Source organism: Gorilla gorilla, chromosome X (genome assembly GCF_029281585.2).
Source record: "Gorilla gorilla gorilla isolate KB3781 chromosome X, NHGRI_mGorGor1-v2.1_pri, whole genome shotgun sequence".
NCBI lineage: Eukaryota > Metazoa > Chordata > Mammalia > Primates > Hominidae > Gorilla > Gorilla gorilla.
The window spans coordinates 152,404,734-152,423,856 of record NC_073247.2 but is presented as its reverse complement, the minus strand read 5'-3'; the positions used below and the strand labels follow the sequence as shown (position 1 = coordinate 152,423,856).

The window sequence follows — 19,123 nt, the reverse complement described above, 5'->3', positions numbered from 1 at the left end:
GGAATGTGTGTGTGTGTGGAATGTGTTTCTGTATGGATATGGAATGTGTCTGTGTGTTTAAGGAATGTGTGGGTGTGTGTGTGTATGGAATGTGTCTCTGTGTATGGAATGTGTGTGTATGGAATGTGTGTGTGTGAATGGAATGTGTGTGTGTGTACGGAATGTGTGTGTGTGTATGGAATGTGTTTCTGTATGTGTATGGAATGTGTTTCTGTATGTGTATGGAATGTGTCTGTGTGCGTAAACAATGTGTGTGTGTACGGAATTTGTGTGTGTACGGAATGTTTGTGTATGGAATGTGTGTGTGTATATGGAATGTGTCTCTGTGTGTGTATGGAATGTGTGTATGGGATGTGTGTGTGTATGTATGGAATATGCCTCTGTGTGTGTATTGAATGTGTGTGTGTGTGTGGAATGTGTGTATGTGTATGGAATGTGTCTGTGTGTATGGAATGTCTGTGCACTTATGGAATGTGTGTCTGTGTGTGTATGGAATGTGTGTCTGTGTATGTGCATGGAATGTGTGTGTGTATGGAATGTGTGTATATGGAATGTGTGTGTGTATGGAATGTGTGTGTATGGAATGTGTGTGTGTTTATGGAATGTGTGTCTGTATGGAATGTGTGTGTGTATGGAATGTGTGTCTGTGTATGTGTATGGAATGTGTCTGTGTGTATGGAATGTCTGTGCACTTATGGAATGTGTGTCTGTGTGTGTATGGAATGTGTGTCTGTGTATGTGCATGGAATGTGTGTGTGTATGGAATGTGTGTCTGTGTGTGTATGGAATGTGTGTATATGGAATGTGTGTGTGTATGGAATGTGTGTGTATGGAATGTGTGTGTGTTTATGGAATGTGTGTCTGTATGGAATGTGTGTGTGTATGGAATGTGTGTCTGTGTATGTGTATGGAATGTGTGTGTGTATGGAATGTGTTTGTGTGTGTATGGAATGTGTGTGTGTGTATGGAATGTGTGTGTATGTGTGGAATGTGTGTGTATGGAGTGTGTGTATGGAATGTGGTTGTGTGTGTATGGAATGTGTGTGTGTATGCAATGTGTGTGTTTGGAATGTGTATCGAATATGTGTCTGTGTGTATGGAATGTGTGTGTGTATGGAATGTGTGTGTATGGAATGTATGTGTGTGCATGTGTATGGAATGTGTGTGTGTGTGTATGGAATGTGTCTGTGTCTGCGTATGGAATGTGTGTATCATGGAACCAGCAGGGATCTTGTTGTATGACTTTCTGTAATTTGAGGTGAGTACTGCTGTATATCTGCACGTTGCAAAGTTGTTCTGTATGTTTTCAATCCTTTTATATCTTTTGTGTGTGCTCTGAAGCAAGTCTTGGTGTGAGAGTGTCATGAAGTTTTTTTCTTTTTTTTGAGATGGAGTTTCCCTCTGTTTCCCAGGCTGGAGTATAATGGCACAACACTGCAACCTCTGCCTCCCGGGTTCAAGCGATTCTCCTGCCTCAGCCTCCCGAGTAGCTGGGATTACAGGCGTGTGCAACCACGCCCGACTAATTTTGTATTTTTAGTAGAGACGGGGTTTCTCCATGTTGGTCAGGCTGGTTTCAAATTCCCCACCTCAGGTGATCCGCCCACCTCAGCCTCCCAAAGTGATGGGATTACAGGCATGAGCCATTGCATTTGTTTTGCCCGGCAAGTTTCTGTGTTGGGGGTAGGTTTGTTGGATGTGGAGTATTTTTATGAGCTGCGGGGGCGAGTTTGCATTATGCCTGGCTGTTGTGAAGCTAGACTGGGTGATATAAGGCGTGTCTGGTTTTGTGGACTGTCATGGGTTTCATGGGGTTAGATTTCATGTTGTGGAGTGAATCCGGGTGATATTTATGTATGTTAAGGATTTTGTCTGAGTGTTCTCCAGCATGTCAGACTTGTGCTATGAGGCGAGTCTTCGCACTGTAAAAGCAAGAAGGTATTTTATGGAGCTACTCTGGTGCTGGGGGGTAGATATGTGTGTCATAAGATGATGCCTGTTACTATGTAACAGATTCGGGTGATGAATGCTATGTCTGTGAGGTTTTTTTTTTTTTTTTTAACTGCAGGTGCACTGTCCAGCATTTCTCTGTTCTGTGAAGCTAGTCTTTTTCTTCTTGACACCAAAAAGGTGTTTGTGGGGACAGTGTGCGTGTTGTGTGATGAATTCATATATTAGAGGGCATGTTTGTTTATTGTGGGTATTAATTCTATCTTATCGGGCCAGTCTAGGTCCTGTGTTACGGGGTGACTCTGGATGTTATGAGGCATACCACTACACTCTGGGGTTTTCTGAACTTTGTCCATTGTTTCTATGTGCTGTGTGGAAAGTCTTGATGTTGTGAAAGCAAAAAGATGCTTTTTGTGGCCAGTCTGTAAGTTGTGAGAAGTCTCTTGGCTGTGGGCCATTACTGTGTATTGTAGGACAGTCTGGGTTGCCAGGCAAGTCTGATTGTTGGAAGGTGTTTGAGTGATATGTGATGTTTCTGGTTATGTGGGGCATGTCTGGGTGCTTTGGGGTAGGTCTAGGTATTTTGGGGGTAAATCTAGCTGTCACAGGAGAACCTGAGTGCTATGAGGCGAGTGTAAGTGTTATAGGGCATGTCTGTTATTTATGTGTTTTTTTCTGTATGTTATCTAACATTTCTATGTGGTCTAAGGTGTGTCTTAATGTTATTGAGGCAAGTAAGTATAGAGTCAGTCTGTTATTAGGATGGTTTGTGTATTATGGAGCACGCCATGTGGTGTAAGGCAGGGGTCCCTAACCCCTGGGCCACGGACCAGTACCACTCCATGGCCTGCTAGGAACCAGGCCACACAGCAGGAGGCGAGCAGTGAGTGAGCAAGCATTACCACCTGAGCTCTGCCTCCTGTCAGATCAGCTACAGCATTAGATTCTCACAAGAGTGTGAACCCTATTGTGAACCGTGCATGAGAGGGATCAGGGTTGTGCACTCCTTATGAGAATCTAATGCCTGATGATCTTAGGCAGAACAGTTTCATCCCAAAACCACCCCTCCCACCTCACCCCCAGTCCGTGGAAAAACTGTCTTCCACAAAAGTGGTCCCTGGTGCCAAACAGGTTGGGGACTGCTGGTGTAAGGCGTGCTCTGGTGTCGCAAGGCATGTATTCTTGTTGTGGTGCATTCTGGAGTTTTGCAGGGACATTCTGGGTGTTGTGTGGCAAATCTAGGTATTACAGGCGCATATCTTAGTGCTGCAGGACTTGGTTGTGTATTTTCCAGCATCTGTGTGTGTTCTTAAGAAACTGTCAGTGTTGTGGAGACAAGCAAACATTTTGGGGGTCTTTGTATGTATTGTGTGGAGTCTTGTCTAGTTGTTATGGGACAAATCAGACTATTGCAGGTCAAGTCTGGCTATTGCAACGTAAGTCTGGTGACATGGGGCAATTAGGGTTAGGTGGGGGTATATCTGGATGTGATGTGTTAGTCTGAGTGTCTCAGAGTAAGTCCCTGGGTTGGTGTGCTGCAGTGAGATTGTGTGTTATGAAGTGACTTTGGGTGTTGTAGGGCATACCTGTGCATCGTGGGGTTTTATGCATGTTTTGCTCAGCACTTCTGTGTGCTCTCAGCTAAGTGTTGGTGTTATGAAATAAAAAACCTATTTTTCAGGACCAGTCTTTGTTGTCTGGAAATTATATGTATGATGGGACACGTCCATGTATTTTGGGGAAGGCCTGGGTGTCATGGGATAAGTTCAGTTGTCCCCAAAATATACGGACATGTCCGATAATACATACAATGTTGTGATTCTGTGTGGCTTGGAGAAGTTGGCATGTGTTACAGCAAGTCTTAGTATTGTGAATCATATCTGTAATTGTAAGAAGTGTCTGTATTGTCCAGAGATTCTATGCACAGGGAGGTAAGTGTTGGTGTTATGGAGCAAGAAAGTGTTTTGTGGGATTAGTCGTTACGTTGTAGGAAGGATTTGTATATGTAGGGTTATGTCCATATACTGTGGCTCATATTTGGGTGTTCTGGAGCTAGTCAGGGTTCTGGGGGGCCATTCTAGGTGTGGCATAATGTATCTCTATGTTTCAGATGAGTCTCAGTGTTACAGGACAAGGCTAGTTGAAGTGGGGTATGTCCAGGCCTTGTTGAGTCTATGTGTATTTTTCAGCATTTCTTCTGATTTTAAACTAAGTTTTGAAGAGACAAGGAAGTGTTTTATGGAGACAGTTTGTGTGTTAAAGGTAGAGCCTGTGTAGTTCCATGTGTTGTAAGGCATGTCCATGCATTGTGGTTCTATCCATGCATTGTGGAGCATGTCCATGGGTTGGCAGACTAATCTGGGATATGAGTTTTTTTTTTTTTTTGAGACGGAGTCTTGCTCTGTCGCCCAGGCTGGAGGGCAATGGTGCGGTCTTGGCTCACCACAACCTCCACCTCCCAGGTTCAAGCGATTCTCCTGCCTCAACCTCCTGAGTACTGGGATTACAGGTGCCCGCCACCATGCCCGGCTAATTTTTGTATTTTTAGTAGAGTCAGGGTTTCACCATGTTGGCCAGGCTGGTCTCAAACTCCTAACCTTGTGATCCGCCTACCTCGGCCTCCCAAAGTGCGGAGATTACAGCCGTGAGCCACCACGCCTAGCCTGGGATGTGAGTCTTTAAGATGTAAAATGGATCTGGGTGTTTCCGGGCGAGTCTAGGTCTTGTCCAGGAAGGCTGTGTGTTGCAGAACGTATCTGCACATTGTGTTTCTCTGTATGTGGACCATCCTTTGTGGGATGTGCTGCTGTGAGGGAAGTCGTGGCAGGAAGAAGCTATTTTGTGTGGCCAGTCTGTGTGTTAAACGGAGAGACTGAGGCCAGGCGTGGTGGCTCACGCCTATAATTCCAGCACTTTGGGAGGCCGAGGCAGGTGGATCAGCCGAGGTCAGGAGTTCGAGACCAGCCTGGCCAAAATGAAACCTAGTATCTACTAAAAATATAAAAATTAGCTGGGCATGATGGTGCACACCTGTAGTCCCAGCTACTGGGGAGGCTGCAGCAGAAGAATCGCTAGAACCTGGGAGGCAGAGGTCACAGTGATCTGAGATCACGCCACTGCACTCCAGCCCGGGCAACAGAGTAAGATTCCATCTCAAAGAAAAAAAAAAAGGAGTGACTGTTTATCGGGTATTGCCGTGTGTTTTGGGTCACGTCTGGGTGATATGGGGTGTGTCGGTGTGTTGTAGAGCAAGTCTGTGTGTTATGGAGTATATATGTGCATTTTGAAATATTTTAATTTGTGTTGTCAAACAAGTTTGTATTTTATGAAGCACATCTTAGTGTTGTACAGGCAAGACAGTATTTTGCTGGACCAGTATTTATGTCATGGGAATAATGTATGTGTTATGGCGCATGTCCTGGTTTCTTGTCTGTTAATTATAGTCAAGTTTATGTGGTGTGATGCTCTTCTGCATATTGGAGAAGTCTATGGTTTGTGGATTGTTTCTAGAGATTTTGAAGTGAGTTCCTTGTGTTGTGGAGCCAATGTGGTGTTCTGGGGTGAGTATGTGTATTGTAGAGCACGTATGTGTATGATAGAGTGCATTTGCTTAAACTGAGATGAGTCTTTTCATGAATGAGTTTGTTTGTTGGGTATGTTGTGCATCGTAGCGTGTCTAGCTGTTGTGTGATAAGTCTAGGTGTTATGCAGAAACTCTATATGATAGATGCTTCTAGGCGTTACCGAATAGGTACAGTCAGGCTGGGCTCGGTGGCTCATGCCTGTAATCCCAGCACTTTGGGAGACAGAGATGGGTGGATCACCTGAGGTCAGGAGTTTGAGACCAGCCTGGCCAACATGGTAAAACTCCGTCTCTACTAAAAATACAAAAGTTAGCTGGGCGTGGTGGAGGGCGCCTGTAATCCCAGCTACTGGGGAGGCTGAGGCAGGAGAATTGCTTGAACCCAGGATGCGGAGGTTGCAATGAGCTGAGATCACGCCACTGCACTCCAACCTGGGCAACAAGAGCGAGACTCCATCTCAAAAAAAAAAAATAAAATAAAAGAATAGGTGCAGTCAATATGGGATGGGTGTTATAGGAAAAGAGTGGTGAGAGTATTCATTGTGATGCAATTCTGTGCTTTATGAGGGATATTCTATGTGTTGTGGGTTGATTCGAGTTGTTTTAGATTGAGTCTTACCTTTATGGTCCAATTTCGTGTGGAGTAATGACAACAATGACAACCTGATCAGGTAACACCAATAACACTGACTCTTTACCAAGCATTGCTCTAAACACTTTATAGGCATTAACTCATTTATTCCTCTTTTTTTTTTCTTTGAGACGGAGTTTCGCTCTTGTTGCCCAGGCTGAAGTGCAATGGCATGATCTTGGCTCACTGCAACCTCTGCCTCCCAGGTTCAAGCGATTCTCCTGCCTCGGCCTCCCAAGTAGCTGGGATTACAGGTGTGTGCCACCACACCCGGCTAATTTTGTATTTTTAGTAAAGATGAGGTTTCTCCATGTTGGTCAGGCTGGTCTCGAACTCCCGACCTCAGCTAATCCACCCGTCCCGGCCTCCCAAAGTGCTGGAATTACAGGTGTGACCCACCATGCCCAGCCCATTTATTTCTCTTAACAGCTATAAGAGATAAGTACCCCTATTACATTATTATCCCTAACAAGTAGCTGAGAAAACTGGGGCACAGAGAGTTCAAGAAACCTTTCCGAGGTCACACAACTAGTAAGTGATGCATGTGGGATTGGAACTCAGACAGTCTGAGACCTGAATATAAGCTTTTAACCGTTGTAGAGCAAGTTTTATATCATGTGGGTTGAGACTAGATGAGTTGAGGCTAGTCTTTGTCTTGTGCCAGTCTGGGCGTTGTGTGGTATTAGCATTGTGGGCGTGGGTTTGCTTTGTGGGAGTCTGGGTGTTTTCGTGCAAGTCTGCATGTTATGGGATGAGTGTGTTGTGATATGACGCTGTGCAGTTGGGATGGTTTTGTGTTTAGGGGGTGATCTCTGCATGTTAGGACTTATCTAGGTATTACAGAGCAAATCTGTGTGGTATGGGGCCTGGTCATACATGTGGCGGTGTTCGGTAAGTCAGATTTATGGGCAACTTAGGCGATGTGGGGCATGTAGTTCTTTATGGGACAAGCATGAGGTAAGTGTAAAATGCGTTGTGGCCAGGGGCGGTCGCTCACCCCTGTTATCCCAGCACTTTGGGAGCCTGAGGCAGGTGGATCACGAGGTCAGGAGATCAAGACCATCCTGGCCAACATGATGAAACCCTGTCTCTACTAAAAATACAAAAAAAATTAGCCAGGCATGGACGTACCTGTATTCCCAGCTACTCGGGAGGCTGAGGCAGGAGAATTGCTTAAACCTGGGAGACGGAGGCTGCAGTGAGCCGAGATTGCGCCACTGCACTCCAGCCTGGGCAAGAGTGAGACACTGTCTCAAAAAAAAAAATGTTGTGGAATGGGGGCTCTGTATTATCATGTGATGCTGCCAATTTTAGGAGCATGTATTTAGGAACATGTTTGTGAAGAGCAGGGGTATCCACATGTTGTGAAACAAAAATATGTGTGATAGGGTGTGTTTGTATGATGTAGGGCATATCTATGAGGTTAGGATGTGTGTGTGTCTGTGTCTGTCTGTGTGTGTGTGTGTGTATGTTGTGGGCCTGTGCCTTGTGGGGTGAGGCTGGGTACAACACACAGCCTAGCTTCCAGGCTGGGTATTGTGGGATGTGTTATAGAGCAAGCCTGTGCACAAATTTGTTACTAGTGATGCAATTCTGTGTGTTGTGAGTGATATCTGGTTAGGGTTCTGGTCTGTAGGGTATGTGGGTACTATGGCGGGGTGTCTGTGTGCTGTCGAGTGTTTCTAGACGTTCTAGGGCTAATCTATATATTATATGGTGAGTCTTCTTGTTGTCAGATGATTCTAGATATCTGGGGTAGGCCTTTTTTGTTTTGGTAGTAATGATAGTGATGGTTGTAATATAAATTAACAATTCTAATAGTCACTATGTACCAGGCACTGTACTAAGCACTTAACAAATCTTAACGTATTTATTACTCACAACAACTCTTTGAAGTAGGCACTACTCTTATCTTTGTTTTACAGTTGCACAAACTAAAGAACAAAGAAATATACTTACCCAAGGTGATACAATCAGCAAGGGACGGGACCTTGATTCAAACCCAGTTAGTATGGGTCTAGAGGCCTTGCTGGTAACTATTACACAAGCTGTATTTCTGTTGTTGTAGGCCAGAGTTGTAGCTCAACAGCATGGAAAAGCACGTCTGTCCACCATGATGGAAATCTTTACATTGTAGGAGTAATATGTGTGTTGTGTGTCTACCCGACTGGGAAATGTTTATGTGCACTGTCGGTTTTGCACTGTAGAGTAAGTCTGTGTTATGATGCAATTCTGTGCATTGTGGAAGCAATCTATGTGTTTACATGCATCACTGTGAATCATAAGGCACATCTAAGTATGGGGGATGTGATTTAGTATGTTACAGAGTAAGTCTGTGCCCTGAAGGGCTTGTCTGTACATTTAGGGTGAGTCTCAGTGCTCGGTGGTGTTTGTGTGAGTTGTGAGGCAAGTATGTATATTGATGGGTGAATCTGTGCATTTTGGTGAATTTCTGTGCATGGCTTGGCATCTCCTGTTTTGTAGGCAGCAGCTTGAGCAGTGAAAATGGTCTATGTGCTTTGGGGTAAACCTAAGAGTGACAAAGCAAATAGTTTCATATATTTTGGGATACATGTTTGCATTATATAGGCACTATAAGAAGTGTTTTTTGTTGTTGTTTTCTTGTTTGTTTGTTTCTTCTTTTTTTTTTTTTAGACGAAGTCTCACTCTGTTGCCCAAGGTGGAGTGCAATGGCATGATCTTGGCTCACTGCAACCTCCACCTCCCGGGTTCAAGTGATTCTCCTGCCTCAGCCTCCCGAGTAGCTGGGACTACAAGCATGTGCCACCATGCCCGGCTAATTTTTTTGTATTTTTAGTAGAGACGGGGTTTCACCATGTTGGACAGGCTGGTCTTGAACTCCTGACCTTGTGATCGGCCCGCCTCGGACTCCCAAAGTGCTGGGATTACAGGCATGAGCCACCCACCTGGCTGTGTTTTTTGTGTGCGAAATAAATCTGTATGGCAAATGTGTGCCTGACATTTCTGAGCACTGTGGGCTTAGAGTGTTATGCTGTGGGATGTGTTTGTACGCTGTGGGTTGCATCAGTATTGTGGGATGGGTGAGGGTATCCTGGATCACATCTGTGACTGTGCCCAAAAGGGTGGGTCTGAATACCTTAAAGAAAGATTAGGTGTCTCTACAGCCTGAGTGTGTCTGTTGTAGAATAAATCTGTTGTAGAGCCAGTTTTTCCTGCTATGATGCCAAGCTATACATTGTCAGGTATGTCTATTTATCAGAGTGTGTCTGAGGAGTTTGAGTTGTATTTTGGTGATGCAGGGACACAGCATGCATTGTGTGGTAACTCTGGGGTAAGGTCTAGATATTTTAGGGCAAATGAGTGAACTCTGGAGCAAGTAATTGTTTTTTTTGTTTGTCTTTGTTGCTGGGTTGTTTTTTTTTTTTTTGAGGCAAAGTTTCCCCCTTGTTGCCCAGGCTGGAGTGCAGTGGCACAATCTTGGCTCACTGCAACCTCTGCCTCTTGGGTTCAAGTGATTCTCCTGCCTCAGCCTCCGGAGTAGCTGAGATTACAGGCATGCGCCACCGTGCCCAGCTAATTTTGTATTTTTAGTGGAGACGGGGTTTCTCCATGTTGGTGAGACTGGTCTCGAACTCCCAACGTCAGGTGATCCGCCTGCCTAGGCCTCCCAAAGTGCTGGGATAACAGGCGTGAGCCACCGCGCCCGGCTGGAGCAAGTATTTGTATTGTGTGGGGAGTGTGTCTTTTGTGACATGAATTTGTGCACTGGAGGACAAGTTTGTGTGCTGTGGCACAATCGTGTGCATCAAGAAGTGATATATGTTATAAGATGTACCGTTGCATGTCTCTGTGGTGGGGTAAACTTGTCTGAAAGCTATAGGGAGAGTCTCTGTAGTATGGGTTTAGTCTGTGCTTTGCGGGGTGACTCTACGTGCTCTGCAGAGTGTCTGTGTAGTGCTGGGCAAGTCTGTGTCCTGAGGTGATGGTCTGTGGCCTATGGTGCTTGTCTGTACACAATGGGGTGAGTCTGTCTGTTGTGGGAGAGTCTTTGTGTCATGATGCGGGTCTTCAAGCTGTCTCATGAGTCTATTCTCGGGAAAGTCTGTTTCATTGGCGAGAGTCCCTGTGCTCTAGGACGAGTCTATGGTCTGTGGTGAGAGTATGTGATGTCAGGGGTGTCTGTGTGCCCTGGGGAGAGTCTGTTTGCTGTGGGAAGAAGCTGTACACTCTGGAGAAAGTCTGTGTGCTGTGGGGTGAGTCTACTGGCCTTGAGAGTATGTGTGCTTGTCGGGGAAGCCGTGTTCTATGGGGTAAGTCTGTATACTGTGTGTTTCCCAAAATGGGTTCGTGTGATGTGGGAACAGTGTGTGATGTTGGGATTGTCTGTGTGTCATAGTAGAGTCCTTGTGGGGGGGCAAGTCTGTGTCATGCGGGGTGCATCAGTGTGCCTTAGGTGAGTCTGTGCCTCTGGGAGAGTCTAATGATATGGGGATTGGGGTGTCCATGTGTTCTGGGGAACATCTTTTTGCTGTGGTGCTTGTCGGTGTGCCTTTGGATATGTCTGTGTACTGGAAGGCAAGTGTGTGTACTGTGAGAAGAGTCTAGGTGCTGTGGGGGTAAATGTGTGTGTTATCTGGTCAGTGTGTGCATTAAAGGGTGAGTTTGTATACTGCGGACGCAAGTCTGCTTCCAGGCAAGTCCCCCTTAGTATCTACAAATAATAATAGACAACACTTACATAATGGTTACTATGTGCCAGACACTGTTCTAAACATGCTGTTAGCATCCCCATTTTACATCTGAGGAAACTAAGAGATTTAAGTAACCCGTCCCACAGTCATGCAACTAGCAAGCAGCCGAGGTCTGAAACCAGGCAGTCTGTTTCCTGTTCTCATACTATTATGATTCCCCTCGGGGCCCTGAGAGCATCGGTGGCCTCAAACCTTAGAAAGCCTTCGTGGTCACTGCTGAGCATATAGAGAGCAGTTAATTTGGGAGGAAAGAAAAGGAGTGGCTAAAAGCCTTCCAAGCTTTATTTAAAAAAAAAAAAAAATGCTCCTTATACAGTAACGATGGCAGTTTAGCTCAGAAAAACTGACGTCATGTCTGCCAAATAACTCCAGCCACTGCGGCCCTCAGGACCCCTCCCCTGGCCCCACAGCCGCATTCTGCTACTGCAGTGGAGCAAATGCGCATGCACTGGCGAGCTGCCATTGCCAGGGAAACCAACCTCCTCATAAACAAAACACAGTCTAATGCGGCAAGTCAGGAAACTACTGGGACTGAGGCTGTGAGCCAAAGGAGCCCCTTGCAATAACCGCAGGCAAGGCAGCCTCCCACTCACGCGCCATCCTCCCCCCGCCCTTTCCCCCCCCCCCCCCCAGAGGGCCGGTGCAGAAGTCAATAGAGAGAGAAAGCTTCGTTGGGGGCCCGGGAGAGGGTTGGTAATAGGTAGCAAGTGATTTTAATTGTCAGATTTCTCTGGGCAATATTTAACCCATCTCCTACTAAAAAACTCCTTGCCTTATGTCTTGAGGCTTACACCTGCAGTGAAAAGAGGTGGCTCACTGGGGTGTGTCCCTATCTAGAAGAGGTAGTGGCAGTGGTGGCATGGGTTAGGACTCACCCTAGCTTCTTTAAATCCCTACATGAGACTACGGCCAGCAACAGGCTGGCAAACATTATTTACTTCTACTCCTCATACATTTCTTGTATTTCCCTCTTACATCATTCTAGAAAGTTCAAAGAACTGAGTCGAGCCAACTTTAACTCTTTGAGTATCTGAAGAGTAAAAAAAAAAAAAAAAAAAGAGGTTGAAGGAGGAACTTTAACCCCGGGGGTATTTTTTTTTTTTTTTAACACACAATTGGGATATCAGGTGTGCCTAAGAGGAATAGCACACCTGAAACCGTGGTTTCATATATTTGGATTCCTTAATTTTAATTTGCAACAAGAATGTGACAAACTTAACATATTTAAAATGAAAAAAAAAAATCCTGTTTAAAATACTGCCCTAATCTGCATGTGCCTAGGATTTTTGAAACGCACAAGCACAAACATGGTGCTCTAGTATGCTGTCAGAAGCTGCAGGAAGGTAGGAGTACCATTGCAAAATGTAACCATCTTGGGTAAAGAGAAAATGGCCGACCTGTGGAAAGCTACACCCTATCTAATGGAAGAACAGTTGTTGCGTTGGATTATTCAATAAGTGATGCTGAAACAATCGGTGACCTATTAGGGGGAAAAAAAATTAAATCCTACTGTATACCATGTATCAAAATGAATTCTAGGTGGATTAAAGAGTTAATTGTAAAAAATGAAGCAATTAAATAACTAGAAAAAAATACAGGTGAATACACTAATCAAAGGAAAGAAAAAAATCACAACACTTAAAATGGTCAGATATGGAAATCTAACATGTAAAACTGTAAAATATCAAAAAATCACCACCATAAATGGTAAAAATTAATAGGAAAACAATGGCTGGAAAATAATGTTTATACCACATATAATAAATAAATTAGGTGATAGGTGTTGGGGGGAAGAAACCTTAAACTGTTTCATACCAATTGATCCAGGAATTCCATGTCTACGAATTTTTCCTAGGGAGAAAAAACCAGAAAAGCACACAGATATTTATATGGAAAGATATTCCTTCAGTTATTTATAACAGCAAAAATAATGCACATATAAACATTCAATAATCGGACATTTAGTGGGACATCTATATGACAGAAAATTATACATCCACAAAACATCACATTCTTGTGGAATATTTTAAAATATGGGGAATTGCTCCCAATATATATTTAATGGATCAAACAGGCTAAAAATTGTATGTACATGTGATCTTCATTTTGTATAAAATATATATTTCTATGCATTTATTTGCATATATTCAGAGAAAAGAGACTGACAGTAATAAGATTAATAGTAATTATCTCTAAGTTACGGGATTATGGGTAATTTTTATAGTCATCTTTAAATTATTCAAAATTTACTACGATGACTATGATATTTTTATAATAAAGGGGAAGACATCATTTTTAATATTTTAGTAAGTGTATAAAAGCACTGGAAGCACAGAGAGGAAGGCGTAGAAGCAAAGACAAAATACCAATATACACCAGTGGAGGATCACGCAAAACGAGCTCATTATGTACTACAGAAAGATTATAGCATTATTTGCATGTCAGTATGTATAGAATGTCTTATACAAGATGGAGTCCTGGCAAATTTTCTTCGCTACACCAGAGAATGGTCACATGTCCCTGGATGCGTCAGTCACTCTCTTTGCCGCAGTGCTCTGTTCAACACCCCCTCCCTTTGCCTCCAGTATGTTCTCTCCCTTTCCATCTGCAAAACATGCTACCAGCAGACATGTTCAACTTGGGAAAATGGCCCATCTTGAGGACTTTCTTTTAAGCTTTTTCATTCTTATTTTTCCTCCTTGATTGCTGCTGCTTTGTCATCTAACTCAAAAACGAAATCTATTTATCTATCATTTTTCTTTTCCTCACGTTCAAGGGCCAGTTTGAATTTCAAAGGAATAAACCACCACTTCACTTTTTTTTTTCGTTTTTCTTGCAGAAACAGAGCTACAAAAGCTCTGTTTTCAGGAATGTTTCAGAAACAAACATTAAAGCTTCGTTGATAAGAATCTCTGCTATCCATCTCACATCCCTTTTCAAAAAAAGAAGCACCGAGAACACTCTTGTCTTTACTGTATAAATCGCTGTCCAAAAATACAAATTAATTTTTTCCAATGAAAGCACGATCGTAATATTCATTATTACTTTTTCATGATTTTTTCATCCTAAAGTCAAATTTTAATGTTTCTCATTGAATACACTTTCATATCTCACATGAAGCAATCAATCTGAACATTATTACAAACTGCCCTCTTCCTCATTTTCTCTCTAGTACAGACATCCCGTCACACGACTTTCTTAATTTAAAAAAATGAGGCATCGTATCCTTTTCTGCATTGCAAAGTAATGTTTTTCTTATGCTTTCCCAGCACTGAGAAAATAAACCAGGTTTGAGAACATCTTGAATCATAACCCATTTCATCACGTCAAATACAAATATCATAAAGCTGAGGTACAATTCTGAAAGCAATTCTCCAATTTAGTAACATCTTCATTAAATCTTATTTTAGGAAATATTTTACAAGAATCACAAGGGGAAAGTTTCTATATTGCCTCCTAGCAACTCCATCATTTAAGAAACAAGCTTTAAACTAGAAAAATGACCAGGGAATATTTAGAATTTAATTAATCCATTTCCCAATGCTGCTGATTAGAATCAGAGATTCCTACACAATTTTGCATTATTCTATTCCATCAAAACATGTCGCTTGCTTTAAAAATCTTAGTCTGGATATCTATTTTACAAAATATTTCTCAGCTACTTACCAGTGGCATGCTGTCTCCCCACCAGCTCTGAGGCTGTCTGTCGCACTGAAGGAGTGGGGGCAAACAGCAGCGCAACAGCCACTTGGAAATGAGATGTACTCTGAAAAAAAAAAGGGATTATCCCTATGGAAAGAAATGAAATGCCTTGAGATTATCCTCAAAAATTCTCCAAAAACATGAAATCATACTAAACATTGTATGCTAAAATGTGCATGCTCTTCAAAGGGCAGATTTTAATAGCTAAACCTCTAATCCAAAACACACTGAAGTTGCCTTGATTTCCAGAGGAACCCCTGCAAGACTATGAGCTTTTGGCTCTCCCGTCTCCTAGCAACAGTCTCATTAACTTTTTTTTTTCCTGCAGTGGTCCTACTAGGCATCAGAGAACATTGACAAGGTCTAGTCTCTGAGGATGAACATTACCATTTTGTTGTTCAATATGTGTTTTCTCCCAGGCAAGTAATAAGGAAAGTTAGAAATTCAAATAACAAAGTCCCCAGAAGATTTCTGATTCAAATGACATTCCACAATGAAAAGCAGAAAATTTTTTGGTTCCCTCACTTGGTACAATGCTGTCAGTAGAACCCTGTTCTAATATGAATGTGCTCAATGCTACCAAACTGTACAGTTAAAATCAAGTGGAAATTTTTTGTTACATATTTTTCCTACAATAAAAAAGAGAGAAAGAACGATTCATTCACTCCACAAATACGTGTCGTGCAACAAAATGAGGTATTCCTGTAACACCACAGTCAAAATATGGTGCTGGGGACAGGGATTATAAAAGTGAATAAAAAATAGTCCATCCTCCCTTTAAAAGTTCATAAGGTAATAATATGCACAGGCTGCAAAATAGAAGTATTTTGTCGAAGTTATTCTTTTTTTCATCAGTTTTGGGTAACGTTATCATTAGAGTTGTTACATAATCTGCCCCAAAATACTGGACTCCCAATGGGTGGAAGAAGTAAAGAAACGCATATATAACGTTAAAATATACAAACATATATTCGTATATCTCAGCTGATCATGCACACTTATCTTTACAGTGTAGCTTTTAGAAAATTTTTACTTCTATTTTCACAAATGTATTCACTTCAGAACAACTTTACAACATTACATCATTACATAAACTGCTTTTAAAACTAATTTAATTTCTGCCAGATAGGAAATATGTGGCAATCCAGTTCAGTACCTTATAATAAAAAAAGATCGGTACCTTTATTATGTATTTATTATAGGTCAGGCACTTTTCTAAGTACCAGGTGAAGAACCTGAAAAGACTAAGTAACAGAACGAGGATACCAACCTTTCTTACTTAAAGCTCAAGCTCCTCATCACATCATTGAATCACAAACATCAGAGTTCTTCTAAATCACCTGGAGTGTTAATTTTTTAAAATGAGAACTAAAGGGACCTATTCCCAAGTATTCTGTTTTGGCAGGCTAGGGACAAGCCCAGAAATCTGTATTTTTAACAAACGTCATCATTTGGTTCCGACCAGAAAACTTAAATATAATCTGTATTATTGGTAATGTTATTGGAGAAGTAAATTCTAAAACTATGACACATACATACATACACACACACACACACACACACTACGTGTGTATATTTTGCACGGTTAGAACAAACGAGTAAATGCATTTTTTGGGGTATTTTTGGAACCAGAGTTCTCACTATAGGAGAAAGGAGATACAAATATGAATCTGAGAAAGTGAAGAGAATCCTAAAGAAACCTTTGGTGACGGATTTGAATCGGAATTTTTAGTATGAACTCATGATTTCCTAAGACAAATCTTACTAGGTCTGTCCACAGAAAGGAGGCAATGACACTCCAGTAGCAATTAATATGACACACCAGCAGCAATGAGTACATCTAATGCCCAGGTATTAGTTTCTAAATACTGATGTCTACTAAAAGAAACCAAGGTTTACTGGAAAAATAGCTGACGCTATACATGGGGCAGGAAAAATACAAGTGAACTTGAAGTATCTTGTATTATAAGCCAAAAAGCACTTGAAGAATGATGAGAACACATCAAAAAGACACAGGAGATGGCTTGAAAGGGCTCTCACTGGCTAACTCTGGCACAATTTGATCATCAAAAGGAATAATAATGGTCGTTGACTATAAAACATAGAATAAAAAAATCCGTGAGTCCACAGTGATAGTAAAAAAGTGGTAATGGAGAGGGTAACTGCTTTGTTCTAAAAGAATAACAGAAAAGAAAAGAAACTGCTTTTTTTCTAAAAGGAGATATATTTGTAAGGAATGACAGAATTTGTAACTGACCATTTAGAAACCTTCAGTATAGGCCGGGCACGGTGGCTCATGCCTGTAATCCCAGCACTTTGCCTGTAATCCCAGCACTTTGGGAGGCCGACACAGGTGGATCTCCTGAGGTCAGGAGTTCGAGACCAGCCTGGCCAACATGGTGAAACTTCGTCTCTACTAAAAATACAAAAATTAGCTAGTCATGGTGGCAGGTGCCTGTAATCCCAGCTACTCGGGAGGCTGAGGCAGGAGAATTGCTTGAACTCTGGAGGCAGAGGTTGCAGTGAGCTGAGATCGCGCCACTACACTCCAGCCTGGGTGACAGAGAGAGACTCCGTCTCCAAAAAAAAAAAAAAAAAAAAAAAAAAAGAAGAAAAGAAAAGAAACCATCGGTATAATAACAGGTTTAGGCAAGAATCGTCAATGCATACCAAAACCATTAGGCAAAACACTGGGGAAGAGAACATTCACAGGACTTTTAAGTATTGCCCATAGGCTACTAATTAAATATAAAAGACAAAAATGTGCATTTTCAATGCAGTGATTTGGAATACCCCTGCCTTAACTGATTAAACTTCATGTCACCAATAATAGCACAAACTGAAATGTGCCTTTTGATGTGATGAAATGGGAAGCTACACGTCATCTATTTAAGTACTAGCCAAAAATATTTTATCTGAAGAATCAATCATTAAATCCAGATTGTGGAACAATCTAGAAGACAGCTGGCCTGAACCATCAAACTATTTTTAAAAAGTGGGAGGGCAGGGAAACTATCCTAGATTAATGAAGATTAAAAAGATACAACTACCAAATGCAATGTAGCAATAGGTTAATCATTGGTAAATCTAGGTCAAGTATACACAGGTGTTCACTGTGTTATTTTTTGAGCTTTTCTGTAGGCTTGAAGTATTTTAAATGAAAAAAAAAATTAATGGCCCGGCACGGTGGCTTATGTCTGTAATCCCAGCACTTTGGGAGGCAGAGGCAGACGGATCACCTGAGGTTAGGAGTTCAAGACCAGTCTGGCCAACATGGTAAAACTCCATCTCTACTAAAAATACAAAAATTAGGGCCAGGCACGATGGCTTACGCCGATAATTCCAGCACTTTGGGAGGCTGAGGCAGGTGCATGACCTGAGGTCAGGAGTTCGAGACCAGCCTGACTGATATGGTGACACCTCATCTCTACTAAAAAATACAAAAATTAGCTGGGTGTGGCGGTGTGCGCCTGTAGTCCCAGCTACTTGGGAGGCTGAGACAGGAGAATTGCTTGCACCCAGGAGGCGGAGGTTGCAGTGAGCCAAGATCGAGCCACTGCACTCCAGACTGGGCGACAGAGCGAGACTCTGTCTCAAAAACAAAAGAACAACAAAATTAGCTGGGCATGGTGGCAGGCACGTGCCTGTAATCCCAGCTATTGAGGAGGCTGAAGTGGGAGAGTCGCTTGAACATGAGAGGCAGAGGTTGCAGTGAGCTGAGATCGTGCCACTGCACTCCAGCCTGGGTGACAGAGTGAGACCTCACCTCAAAAAAGAAAAAGAAAAAAGAAAGAAAAAGAAAAAAATTATTGAAAGGTAAATTTAGAAAATAAAGAGGAAAATACTTTCAGAAAAAGAATTATTGCACAATAATTGTATTTAAAGTTAAAATTCATATACATTTTGAAATTAATGATAATCAGGTTTGTAATTCCTAAGTTAGAGAAAGAACTTCTTTCCATACTGACCAGATGGAGGATGAACACAACTGGTCTCCCATATCCACAAGTTCTTCATCTGTGAATTCAAAATTGAAAATATTTTTTAAAAATCCATCTGCACTGGACATGTATAGACTTTTTTTCTGTGTCATTATTCCCTAAATAATACCATATAGACATACCTCATTTTGTTACACATCACTTTATTGCACTTTGTAAATCTTGCATTTTTTACAAATTTAATGTTTGTGGCAACTCTGCATCTAGCAAGGCTATTGGTGCCATTTTTCCAACATGTGCTCACTTGGTGTCTCTGTCACATTTTGGTAATTCTTGCTATATTTCAAACTTTTTCATTATCATTATATCTGTTATGATGATCTGTGATTAGTGATCTTCGATGTTACTATTGTAATTATTTGGGGGCGCCATAAACTGTGCCCATATAAAAGGGGAACTTAGGCCAGGTGCGGTGGCTCACACCTGTAATCCCAGCACTTTGGGAGGCTGAGGCGGGCGGATCATGAGGTCAGGACCCAGCACTTTGGGAGGCCAAGGTGGACAGATCATGGGGTCAGGAGTT

At 42.2% G+C, this 19,123-nt stretch overlaps 1 long non-coding RNA gene across 1 annotated transcript in view; it reads right to left on the bottom strand.

The window, feature by feature from the left end:
- The window catches only part of LOC109024765 (uncharacterized), a 51,521-nt gene extending 36,914 nt beyond the window's left edge, over nt 1-14,607 (bottom strand). The window contains exons 1-3 of the long non-coding RNA XR_008675742.2: nt 14,564-14,607; nt 12,713-12,748; nt 8,124-10,857 (exon numbers count right to left, since the gene is read on the bottom strand). This is a non-coding gene — a long non-coding RNA (uncharacterized lncRNA). The remainder of the gene's footprint in view (nt 1-8,123; nt 10,858-12,712; nt 12,749-14,563) is intronic.
- Between the last annotated feature and the right edge of the window lie 4,516 nt (nt 14,608-19,123).